The sequence below is a fragment of the Anomaloglossus baeobatrachus genome, chromosome 8 (assembly GCF_048569485.1).
Source record: "Anomaloglossus baeobatrachus isolate aAnoBae1 chromosome 8, aAnoBae1.hap1, whole genome shotgun sequence".
NCBI classification, from domain to species: Eukaryota; Metazoa; Chordata; class Amphibia; order Anura; family Aromobatidae; genus Anomaloglossus; species Anomaloglossus baeobatrachus.
Window position 1 is genome coordinate 259,889,176 of NC_134360.1, and position 12,623 is coordinate 259,901,798.

A 12,623-nucleotide genomic window follows, 5' to 3' on the forward strand; every position below is an offset into this window, starting at 1 on the left:
GCAACCTAGCTCAAACCAGCCTCCTATTGGAAATTCACAACCTGGTAGGAACCAACCTTTTGATTTATACCCTGTTGGTGTAAATGTGCAACCTGGAGAAAAACAGACACCTAATGAATATGACTCACTTTATGGAAATTTACAACCTGGTGAAAACCAACCATTTGATCAATATATAAATTTTGGTGGAATCCAGCAACCTAATATATTCCAACCTTCTAGTGCAAATATCCAGTATGGTCAAAACCCTCAACCTGATCCAAACCAACCACCTAGTACAAATGTTCAGTCCCCTGATGTATACAAAACATCTCCACAAAATCAGCCAGATCCTGAAAACTTGCAACCTGGTGAATACCAACTATTCGGTTTAAATATAAAATTTGGTGGAAACCAACAACCTAATTTATACCAATCCTCTAGTGCAAGTATCCAGTATGGTCAAAACCAACAACCTGATGCTAACCAGCCACTTGGTACAACTACTTTACCTGGTGGGATCCAACAACCTGGTGCAAACCAACCAGAAATTGCCATTGAATTACCAAAAGTAAACCAAGCAATTAATCAGGAACCTTATATAACACAACCAGAATTGTCTAATCCTCCAGGTAAATATATAATATAAGTCTTGTTTAGTAAATAAACAGCACTATTTTTTAGGATATCAGGAGTTAACAGAGGGGATGGGAAGGCTTCTCTTAAGGCTGGGGCCACACGGGGACTACTGCGATCCACTTGCATGACACTCGGCTGGTGCTGGCAGTACAGCAGAGCCGAGTGTCATGCGTGTGTCCTTGCAACTGAGGTCCGTTCGTGCGAGCAGACCTCAGCTGCGGGGGGCGGGCCGGCACTCAGGAGGGGAGGGAGGGATTTCTCTCCCTCTCTCCTGCATAGCCGGCTATTGCCATTCTCGCACTGCACTGGCAGTACACCAGTGTACCGCGAGTGCAGTGCGATTTTTCTCTCGCCCCATTCACTTGAATGGGTGCGAGAGAAAGAGTCTCAGCTTACAATCGCAGCATGCTGCGATTGTTTTCTCGGTCCGATTAGGGCTGAGAAAATAATCGGTCATGTGCGCTGACACACAGGCTAGAATTGGTCCGAGGGGAATGCGATGTTTTATCGCACTCCACTCGCACTGTTTTTCTCGCCGTGTGGCTTAGGCCTAAGGATTCTCACTTTTTGAGTAGTATGGAGCATAGTTACAAGGAGTATCTGTTGTTTCGAGGAATCTATCCTTTCCACCATTGCAAGCAATTCATTCACTTCAATAGACAATGTGTAATGTTTAAAGTGCACCAATCACCAGGGTTTTACTATATAACCTAAAGCCAGTGCTTAACTGGCACTATAAGGCTGAGTCTATACATACAGTGCTTAACTGGCACTATCAGGCTGATTCTATACATACAGTGCTATACTGGCGCTATCAGGCTGATTCTATACATACAGTGCTATACTGGCGCTATCAGGCTGATTCTATACATACAGTGCTATACTGGTGCTATCAGGCTGATTCTATAAATACAGTGCTATACTGGCACTATCAGGCTGATACTATACATACAGTGCTATACTGGCGCTATCAGGCTGATTCTATATATACAGTGCTATACTGGCGCTATCAGGCTGATTCTATACATACAGTGCTATACTGGCACTATCAGGCTGATTCTATACATACAGTGCTATACTGGTGCTATCAGGCTGATACTATACATACAGTGCTATACTGGCGCTATCAGGCTGATTCTATACATACAGTGCTATACTGGCACTATCAGGCTGATTCTATACATACAGTGCTATACTGGAGCTATCAGGCTGATACTATACATACAGTGCTATACTGGCGCTATCAGGCTGATTCTATACATACAGTGCTATACTGGCACTATCAGGCTGATTCTATACATACAGTGCTATACTGGCACTATCAAGCTGATTCTATACATACAGTGCTATACTGGCACTATCAGGCTGATTCTATACATACAGTGCTATACTGGCACTATCAGGCTGATTCTATACATACAGTGCTATACTGGCACTATCAGGCTGATTCTATACATACAGTGCTATACTGGTGCTATCAGGCTGATACTATACATACAGTGCTATACTGGTGCTATCAGGTTGATTCTATACATACAGTGCTATACTGGTGCTATCAGGCTGATACTATACATACAGTGCTATACTGGCGCTATCAGGATGATTCTATACATACAGTGCTATACTGGTGCTATCAGGCTGATTCTATACATACAGTGCTATACTGGCACTATCAGGCTGATTCTATACATACAGTGCTATACTGGCACTATCAGGCTGATACTATACATACAGTGCTATACTGGCGCTATCAGGCTGATTCTATACATACAGTGCTATACTGGCGCTATCAGGCTGAGTCTATACATACAGTGCTATACTGGCACTATCAGGCTGATACTATACATACAGTGCTATACTGGCACTATCAGGCTGAATCTATACATACAGTGCTATACTGGTGCTATCAGGTTGATTCTATACATACAGTGCTATACTGGTGCTATCAGGCTGATACTATACATACAGTGCTATACTGGCGCTATCAGGATGATTCTATACATACAGTGCTATACTGGCGCTATCAGGCTGATTCTATACATACAGTGCTATACTGGCACTATCAGGCTGATTCTATACATACAGTGCTATACTGGCACTATCAGGCTGATACTATACATACAGTGCTATACTGGCACTATCAGGCTGATTCTATACATACAGTGCTATACTGGCGCTATCAGGCTGATTCTATACATACAGTGCTATACTGGCACTATCAGGCTGATTCTATACATACAGTGCTATACTGGCACTATCAGGCTGATTCTATACATACAGTGCTATACTGGCACTATCAGGCTGATTCTATACATACAGTGCTATACTGGCGCTATCAGGCTGATTCTATACATACAGTGCTATACTGGCACTATCAGGCTGATTCTATACATACAGTGCTATACTGGCGCTATCAGGCTGATTCTATACATACAGTGCTATACTGGTGCTATCAGGCTGATTCTATACATACAGTGCTATACTGGCGCTATCAGGCTGATTCTATACATACACTGCTATACTGGCGCTATCAGGCTGAGTCTATACATACAGTGCTATACTGGCACTATCAGGCTGATTCTATACATACAGTGCTATACTGGCACTATCAGCCTGATTCTATACATACAGTGCTATACTGGCACTATCAGGCTGATTCTATACATACAGTGCTATACTGGCACTATCAGGCTGATTCTATACATACAGTGCTATACTGGCACTATCAGGCTGATTCTATACATACAGTGCTATACTGGTGCTATCAGGCTGATTCTATACATACAGTGCTATACTGGCGCTATCAGGCTGATTCCATACATACAGTGCTATACTGGCACTATCAGGCTGATTCTATACATACAGTGCTATACTGGCACTATCAGGCTGATTCTATACATACAGTGCTATACTGGCACTATCAGGCTGATTCTATACATACAGTGCTATACTGGCGCTATCAGGCTGATTCTATACATACAGTGCTATACTGGCACTATCAGGCTGATTCTATACATACAGTGCTATACTGGCGCTATCAGGCTGATTCTATACATACAGTGCTATACTGGTGCTATCAGGCTGATTCTATACATACAGTGCTATACTGGCGCTATCAGGCTGATTCTATACATACACTGCTATACTGGCGCTATCAGGCTGAGTCTATACATACAGTGCTATACTGGCACTATCAGGCTGATTCTATACATACAGTGCTATACTGGCACTATCAGCCTGATTCTATACATACAGTGCTATACTGGCACTATCAGGCTGATTCTATACATACAGTGCTATACTGGCACTATCAGGCTGATTCTATACATACAGTGCTATACTGGCACTATCAGGCTGATTCTATACATACAGTGCTATACTGGTGCTATCAGGCTGATACTATACATACAGTGCTATACTGGTGCTATCAGGTTGATTCTATACATACAGTGCTATACTGGTGCTATCAGGCTGATACTATACATACAGTGCTATACTGGCGCTATCAGGATGATTCTATACATACAGTGCTATACTGGCGCTATCAAGCTGATTCTATACATACAGTGCTATACTGGCACTATCAGGCTGATTCTATACATACAGTGCTATACTGGCACTATCAGGCTGATTCTATACATACAGTGCTATACTGGCGCTATCAGGCTGATTCTATACATACAGTGCTATACTGGCGCTATCAGGCTGATTCTATACATACAGTGCTATACTGGCGCTATCAGGCTGATTCTATACATACAGTGCTATACTGACACTATCAGGCTGATTCTATACATACAGTGCTATACTGGCACTATCAGGCTGATACTATACATACAGTGCTATACTGGCGCTATCAGGCTGATTCTATACATACAGTGCTATACTGGTGCTATCAGGCTGATTCTATACATACAGTGCTATACTGGCGCTATCAGGCTGATTCTATACATACAGTGCTATACTGGCGCTATCAGGCTGAGTCTATACATACAGTGCTATACTGGCACTATCAGGCTGATTCTATACATACAGTGCTATACTGACACTATCAGGCTGATTCTATACATACAGTGCTATACTGGCGCTATCAGGCTGATTCTATACATACAGTGCTATACTGGCACTATCAGGCTGATTCTATACATACAGTGCTATACTGGCACTATCAGGCTGATTCTATACATACAGTGCTATACTGGCACTATCAGGCTGATTCTATACATACAGTGCTATACTGGCACTATCAGGCTGATTTTATACATACCTGTAGTGGTCAGCTCGGATGTATAGTTTTTGAAACACAAGCAAGTAAAGTTTGTAAAATGGGCAGCTTTTTGGGTGGCAGCAGCTGCCGATCAGCTGATAGCTGGGGTGGGTATTCATAGGGATTCCGCCTCCCCTGCCTGTCCGTCCTTCCCCTGTTATTTATCCTAATTCTATTATAGAATTGTTTTACTAAGTGACTAGAAGGACCTGTGCTGATGTCATACCCATGTGACCAGAAGGGGCAGGCCTCAACCAACATAGCTTATACCAGGAACCAACATTATTTTTCTGTTGGTTGAGGCTCTGCCCCTTCTGGTCACATGGGTATGACATCAGCATATGTCCTTCTAGTCACTTAGTAAAGCGATTCTATAATAGAATCAGCATAAATAACAGGGGATGACTGACAGGCAGGGGGACAGGAATCACTAAGAATATAGTACTGGCTTTAGGCTATATAGAAAAATCCTGGTGATTGGTGTGCTTTAATTTCCCCTATGGTGGCATTGTAGGGAAATCAAACACCTGCTGGGGGAAACATTGCAGTTGAGGAAACACTTTGGGATCTGTTTATTGTCACGGTTTCCTCTTAATATGTTGGAATTTGCCTATGACTACAATTCAACTTAAAAATCTGCCAAAATATAATGTCAGGCCTTACCATTCATTACTTTAGGCCTATTTCAGAATTATTATCATCACATGTATTCCTTTTTTTTTTTAGAGAAAGCTTTGTGTTCTTTTACTGCAGCCTATTTAACAGCAAAATTGACAAGGTAATGTCTACTGTAGATATAAATGAAAAAAATTAATAGATCATTTATGAAATCTTTCCTGAAATCCAGTTAACTAAAAAAAGTCTCTTACTTTTAGAGTTGTGTGCCCTCCTGGATGCTTGCTTCAGCCGGGAGATGTGTGGGGCACTGATGACTACACAGATGTAAGATCTACTCCTTTTTCATAATTTACTTGTACTTCAATTCCTGTTAAACTAATCTAAGAAATCAAGCATTTTAATGATCATTTGTTCATCAGTATTATCTAATTCTATGTTACAATTCTGAGTGCTATAAAGAAATGCAAATTATTTTCAGGATTATTATTATTATTATTATTATTATTATTATTAACCCTTTCACGACTTATGACGTGCTTATATGTCATAGGCCGTGTCCCTCTCTATATAGCCAAACAAAAAAGACAATATAAATCTGGTATTGCTGTAATCAAAGAATAATGCCTCTTAATAACCTAAGCCACATGGTGAATGATGTAAATAATAAATAAAAGCAATTCTTGAACTGCTGTTAATTTAGTCATTCTTCCTCCCAAAGATTGCTCAACTTACTTATTTATCTGGTGCTCTACACTGGGCGCTTACACTGAGGTTTCCATGTAAATCTCTAAAATACGTGATTCAGACAGAATCCCTGATGGAAGATTCCCTATAATGAGGTAAATGCAGTCTCTTTGGTGATGCCCACCTTTTCCTTGGTGCATAAATGCGTGGTTGACCACAGTTTTGTGCACTTAAGAAAAGGACAGGGTTAAACAGAGGCCAGACAGAGTTTAGAGTAACCTTTCTGCCTCATTATAATAAATGGAACCCTCAGTAGTTTCATCTGAATCCCGTCATTCGGGGATTTAGATGCAAACCCCAATGTAAGTGATTATCGAAGAGCATGGGATAAATGTGATCCAAAATTTTATGGAAAATATGCCTAATAAAATTTTTAACTCAATCCACAAAAATGCACAAAAAAGTTCACAAGCCCAATTCTAGTCAATCATCTTTAAACAAAAATTTATGAAATATAGGGGGTTTCCATTGTACTGGTAGCACATAGGCTCAGTAAAAGCACTATCACTAATCCACCAAAAAAAGAAATTCAGCAAAATCTGTGCTCCTAAATCCAAATACCCCACTCCCTTCTGATCCCAACATTGCACCTAAACCACATATAGTATCCACAAGTTTGGCATTTTTGCAGGGAGGAAGCCTACTTATTTCCTTGTGAAAATAAAAAATTTGAGGTTAAAACTAAATTTTTGTGGGAAAAATGTGATTTTTTTATTTTCACGGCTCAATATAAAATTCTGTGAAGCACCTTGGGTTCAAGATGCTCACAAAACATCTAGATAAATTCCTTTAGGGGTTTAGTTTACAAAATGGGGTAACTTGTGGGAAGCCTCCACTGTTTAAGCACCTCAGAGGCTCTCCAAACTCAGCATGGCAGTAGTTTTCACCACATATGAGGTATCGGTGTACTCAGAAGAAATTGCACAAGAAATTATATTGTGCATTTTTTCTTATTACCCTTGTGAAAATTAAAAAAATGCGACTAAAGCGGGCTTTACACGCTACGAGATCGCTACAGTGATCTCGTTGGGGTCACGGATTTTGTGACGCACATCCGGCCGCTGTTGCGATGCCGTTGCGTGTGACACCTATGAGCGATTTTGCATCGTCGCAAAAACGTGCAAAATCGCTCATCGGCGACATGGGGGTCCATTCTCAAATATCGTTACTGCAGCAGTAACGAAGTTGTTCCTCGTTCCTGCGGCAGCACACATCGCTCCATGTGACACCGCAGGAATGAGGAACCTCACCTTACCTGCCTCCCGGCCACAATGCGGAAGGGAGGTGGGCGGGATGTTCGTCCCGCTCATCTCCACCCCTCCGCTTCTATTGGGCGGCGGTTCAGTGACACTGCTGTGACGCTGAACGAACCGCCCCCTTAGAAAGGAGGTGGATCGCCGGTCACAGCGACGTCGCAGTGAAGGTAAGTAGTGTGACGGGTCTGGGCGATGTTATGCGACACGGGCAGAGATTTGCCCATGTCGCACAACCGATGGGGGCGGGTACACACGCTGGCGATATCGGTATCGATATCACAGTGTGTAAAGCGGCCTTTAAGTAAAAATTTTGTGAGAAAAAGTAAAATTTTCATTTTTTCCTTAAACATTGCATTAATTCCTGTGAAGCACGTGAAGGGTTACTAAACTTGTTGGAAGTGTTTTTTGAGCACGTTGAGGAGCACCGTTTTTAGAATGGTGCCACTTTTGGGTACTTTCTGTCATATTTGCCCATCAAAGTTAATTAAAATGTGATGTGGTCAATAAAAAAGTGGGTTTTGTAAATTTTGTTTGAAAATGTGAAATTGCTGATAAAATTTTAACCCTTCTAACTCCCTAACCCCCAAAAAATCATGTTTCAAAATAAAAATGCTAATCTAAAATAGACTTGTGGTAAATGTTATTTATTAACTGTTTTGTTTGGCATAATTCTCATTCAAGGGTGTAAAAATTAAAGGGAACCTGTCAGGTGTAATATATACCTAGAACCACGAGCAGTTCTGGGTGTGTATCTGTAATCCCCGCCTAGCTGTCCCTGTATACACTAGCATAGATAAAGAGATCTTTAGAAAAAGTGTTTCTAAAGATCCTTTATGATATGCTAATGAGCGCAGGGACTAGTCACAAGGGCATTAGTTCCTGCGCTCATTCCACCCTCTTAGAATGTTATCACGCCCACAGGGGCATGCTAACATACTATTCAATTCCCGCTGCCCAGCGTCATCATCAGCAGTGATGCACGTACCTGTGTCCACTGCACCCCCTCAGAACACCGGGCATAGGGCAGTGCATGATAAGAAATCCCGCCATTTCTAATCGTCCGCATTACACCAGTTTGAAGCCGGGACGCGTACACCCAGCTTCATAGTGCGCATGACCGGAAGTCTGGGGATCATGCGTACTGAGCCTAAATCAAGGGTCAGGCGCAGTGGCAGCAGAGAGATGAGGGCAACCATGCCTCTGAAGCGCACATTCATTAGCATGTTAGCACGCCCACAGGGGCGTGCTTATATGCTAAGGGGACAAACTAGCCAAGGGAGATATCGCCCTTGTGACTAGTCCCTGCGCTCATTAGCATATCATAAAGGATCTTTAGAAATATTTTTTCTAAGTATCCCTTTGCCTATGCTACTACAGGCTGGGACAATTAGGCAGGGATTAGTAGTAATATGCACCCAGAACCGGTTTTGGTTCTGAGTGCATACAGGACCTGACAAGTTCCCTTTAAAACAGTGATTCCCAAACTCCAGTCCTCACGGCCCCCAACAAGTCATGTTTTCAGGATTTCCTTAGCATTGCACAGGTGATGGAAGCATCATTATGGCATCACCTGTGCAAAGCTAAGGAAATCCTGAAACCATGACCTGTTGGGGGCCGTGAGGACTGGAGTTTGGGAATCACTGCTTTAAAATATAAAAGTGAGAAATTTCCAAAACATTGCCCAAATTTACAATATTTTTACAAATAAATGCAAAAAATATTGCTTAAGTTTACCACTAACAAGAAGAGCAATATGTCACCAAAAGAAAGCCTCAGAATCTCTGGGATCCATTGAAGACTTCCAGATTATTATATCATAAAGTGACGCTGCTCAGAATTGAAAATACGGTATTGGCCCGGTCATGAAGGTGAAAACAGGTGGGGGGGGGGCGAGAGGATAATAGTTACATCATATTAACATAGTAACGTATGGTGACCAAACAGACTCATTAATGTGGCTGATGACAGGTTTTACTATTATTCATTATCACTCCTTTTTGCAATATGTCATTTTTTTTCTTTCTTTATCAGAACTCTGCCATGTGCAAAGCTGCCATCCATGCCGGAACAATATCTGATGATGGGGGTGATATAATTGTGGAGAAGAATTCGGGGCTACATAGATATGAAGCATCCGAGCGCAATGGCATACAATCTTTCTATCATGGCGCACGGCCTACCTCGTTCAGATTCATCTCCCTCTCTGTTTCTCCACTTGATGAAAGCCAGCCGTCCGATATTACCGAATCACCTTCCAACTACATGCCAGAAAGTAATGTCATGCAATGTATGATTAGACTATTGTTCCATAATTGTTGCGTATTGTATATATATTTACACTTTTCCATTAGATTAGATAGATAAAATTGTGATCTTGAGCTAACACCACCATTGATCCCGAGAAGCATCTGAATCCTAGGATTAGTAGTGGACTTAGATATTCAATATCATACATTTCATCCAATGATCATGTACAGGGAAAGAGAATATTAAGTGATTAATAATTGACAATTATATTACTTGCAAATATAATTTGTATTTATTCTCCACTTTTAGTTGAAGTCTTATGCTCATCTACAGCAATATATCTATCTGCAAATGTAATGAAGTAAGTATTGGTACAAGAATTGATACTTATACATTGATATAGATTGATCTTCAACAGCACTTTTCTTATGTATGAAACAACGTAAGGGCAAAGCTCGGTACGGTGCTGATGTAATACTGCATTTTGCAGGGAGTCCTCGAAAAATGGAAACTGGGCTCCTGGCAACAAAAAGATAGCAAGCTGTAGACTAGAAGTCAGACCAGGATCATGTTATATAGGCGCCTGTAATGAAATAGTTCAAATTATATACATGCAACAGAACTTAACATTATAGGTCCACAAACAAATTCATCTTGAGAGGATCTTTTGTAAGTCAATTTTGCTTCTGGCTGTGTCACCTGTAATTGCTCCATATATATCAACTGTAGCTTGATATTTGTACTTTGTTGCATTTTTAGATATAACTGTTCTATTTAGCGCCATTTCTCGAATTCTTCACTCCCCATCCCTTAACCCTCTCTCGTATTAGAACATGAATAAACATCATGGGCAAGGGTTCCATAAGTGTGGCGGTGACTCTGGAGCTGAGGTTCCTCCACACATGGTAGATGCCAGATATACTACGCAGCCAAGATCTGTGTCTGACGGTCACGGCCAGTGATGTACTACCAGTTGAGTTTTTAACCTTGCAATCTCTTACAGCGACAGTCAAATAGCGCAGTTTCTAATGTGTGCGCTAGATTTTCTCGCATTGCACTCGTCCCAGTCATACTCTTTTCTGAGTGTACCCTTAGAAGGAAATGGGAAGACTACAGGCCATTAGCATCTGCTAATGAGTGCACTCACGGGGAAAAAAAATTGAAGTTTTAGAACAGGGGTCAGGAACCTTTTTGGCTAAGAGAGCCGTAAACGCCACATATTTTGAAATATAATTCTGCGAGAGCCGTACAATATGTTTAAAGGGCCATTGACAGATCAATCGCTCCAATGTTCACTTAGTACAGCAAGGAATGCTCCTCCCTGCTGTATAAAGCCACATCTGGACTGAAACAATGGTACTACACTCTGCTACAAACAGACACACACAACTCTGCTACAAACAGACAAACACACACAACTCTGCTACAAACAGACAAACACACACAACTCTGCTACATACAGACAAACACACACAACTCTGCTACATACAGACACACACACACACACAACTCTGCTACATACAGACAAACACACACAACTCTGCTACATACAAACACACACAACTCTGCTACATACAGACAAACACACACAACTCTGCTACAGACAGACAAACACACACAACTCTGCTACATACAGACAAACCCACACACACAACTCTGCTACATACAGACAAACACACACAACTCTGCTACATACAAACACACACAACTCTGCTACATACAGACAAACACACACAACTCTGCTACAGACAGACAAACACACAACTCTGCTACATACAGACAAACACACACAACTCTGCTACAGACAGACAAACACACACAACTCTGCTACAGACAGACAAACACACACAACTCTGCTACATACAGACAAACACACACAACTCTGCTACATACAGACAAACACACACAACTCTGCTACAAACAGACACACACAACTCTACTACATACAGACAAACACACACACACAACTCTGCTACATACAGACAAACACACACACACAACTCTGCTACATACAGACAAACACACACAACTCTGCTACATACAGACAAACACACACAACTCTGCTACATACAGACAAACACACACAACTCTGCTACATACAGACAAACACACACAACTCTGCTACAAACAGACATACACAACTCTGCTACAATCAGACAAACACACACAACTCTGCTACAAACAGACAAACACACACAACTCTGCTACATACAGACAAACACACACACACAACTCTGCTACAATCAGACAAACACACACAACTCTGCTACATACAAACACACAACTCTGCTACATACAGACAAACACATACAACTCTGCTACATACAGACAAACACACACAACTCTGCTACATACAGACAAACACACACAACTCTGCTACAAACAGACACACACAACTCTGCTACAATCAGACAAACACACACAACTCTGCTACATACAGACAAACACATACAACTCTGCCACATACAGACAAACACACACAACTCTGCTACATACAGACAAACACACACAGCTCTGCTACAAACAGACACACACAACTCTGCTACAATCAGACAAACACACACAACTCTGCTACATACAGACAAACACATACAACTCTGCTACATACAGACAAACACACACAACTCTGCTACATACAGACAAACACACACAACTCTGCTACAGACAGACAAACACACACAACTCTGCTACAGACAGACAAACACACACAACTCTGCTACAGACAGACAAACACACACAACTCTGCTACATACAGACAAACACACACAACTCTGCTACATACAGACAAACACACACAACTCTGCTACAAACAGACACACACAACTCTACTACATACAGACAAACACACACACACAACTCTGCTACATACAAAC

General features: G+C 41.4%; 1 long non-coding RNA gene across 1 annotated transcript; it reads left to right on the plus strand.

The window, feature by feature from the left end:
- Positions 1-246: 246 nt before the first annotated feature.
- Positions 247-5,805, plus strand: LOC142249552 (uncharacterized). The gene is made up of 3 exons (XR_012725077.1): positions 247-611; positions 5,612-5,663; positions 5,761-5,805. It is a non-coding gene; the product is annotated as an uncharacterized LOC142249552 (long non-coding RNA).
- Positions 5,806-12,623: the final 6,818 nt, after the last annotated feature.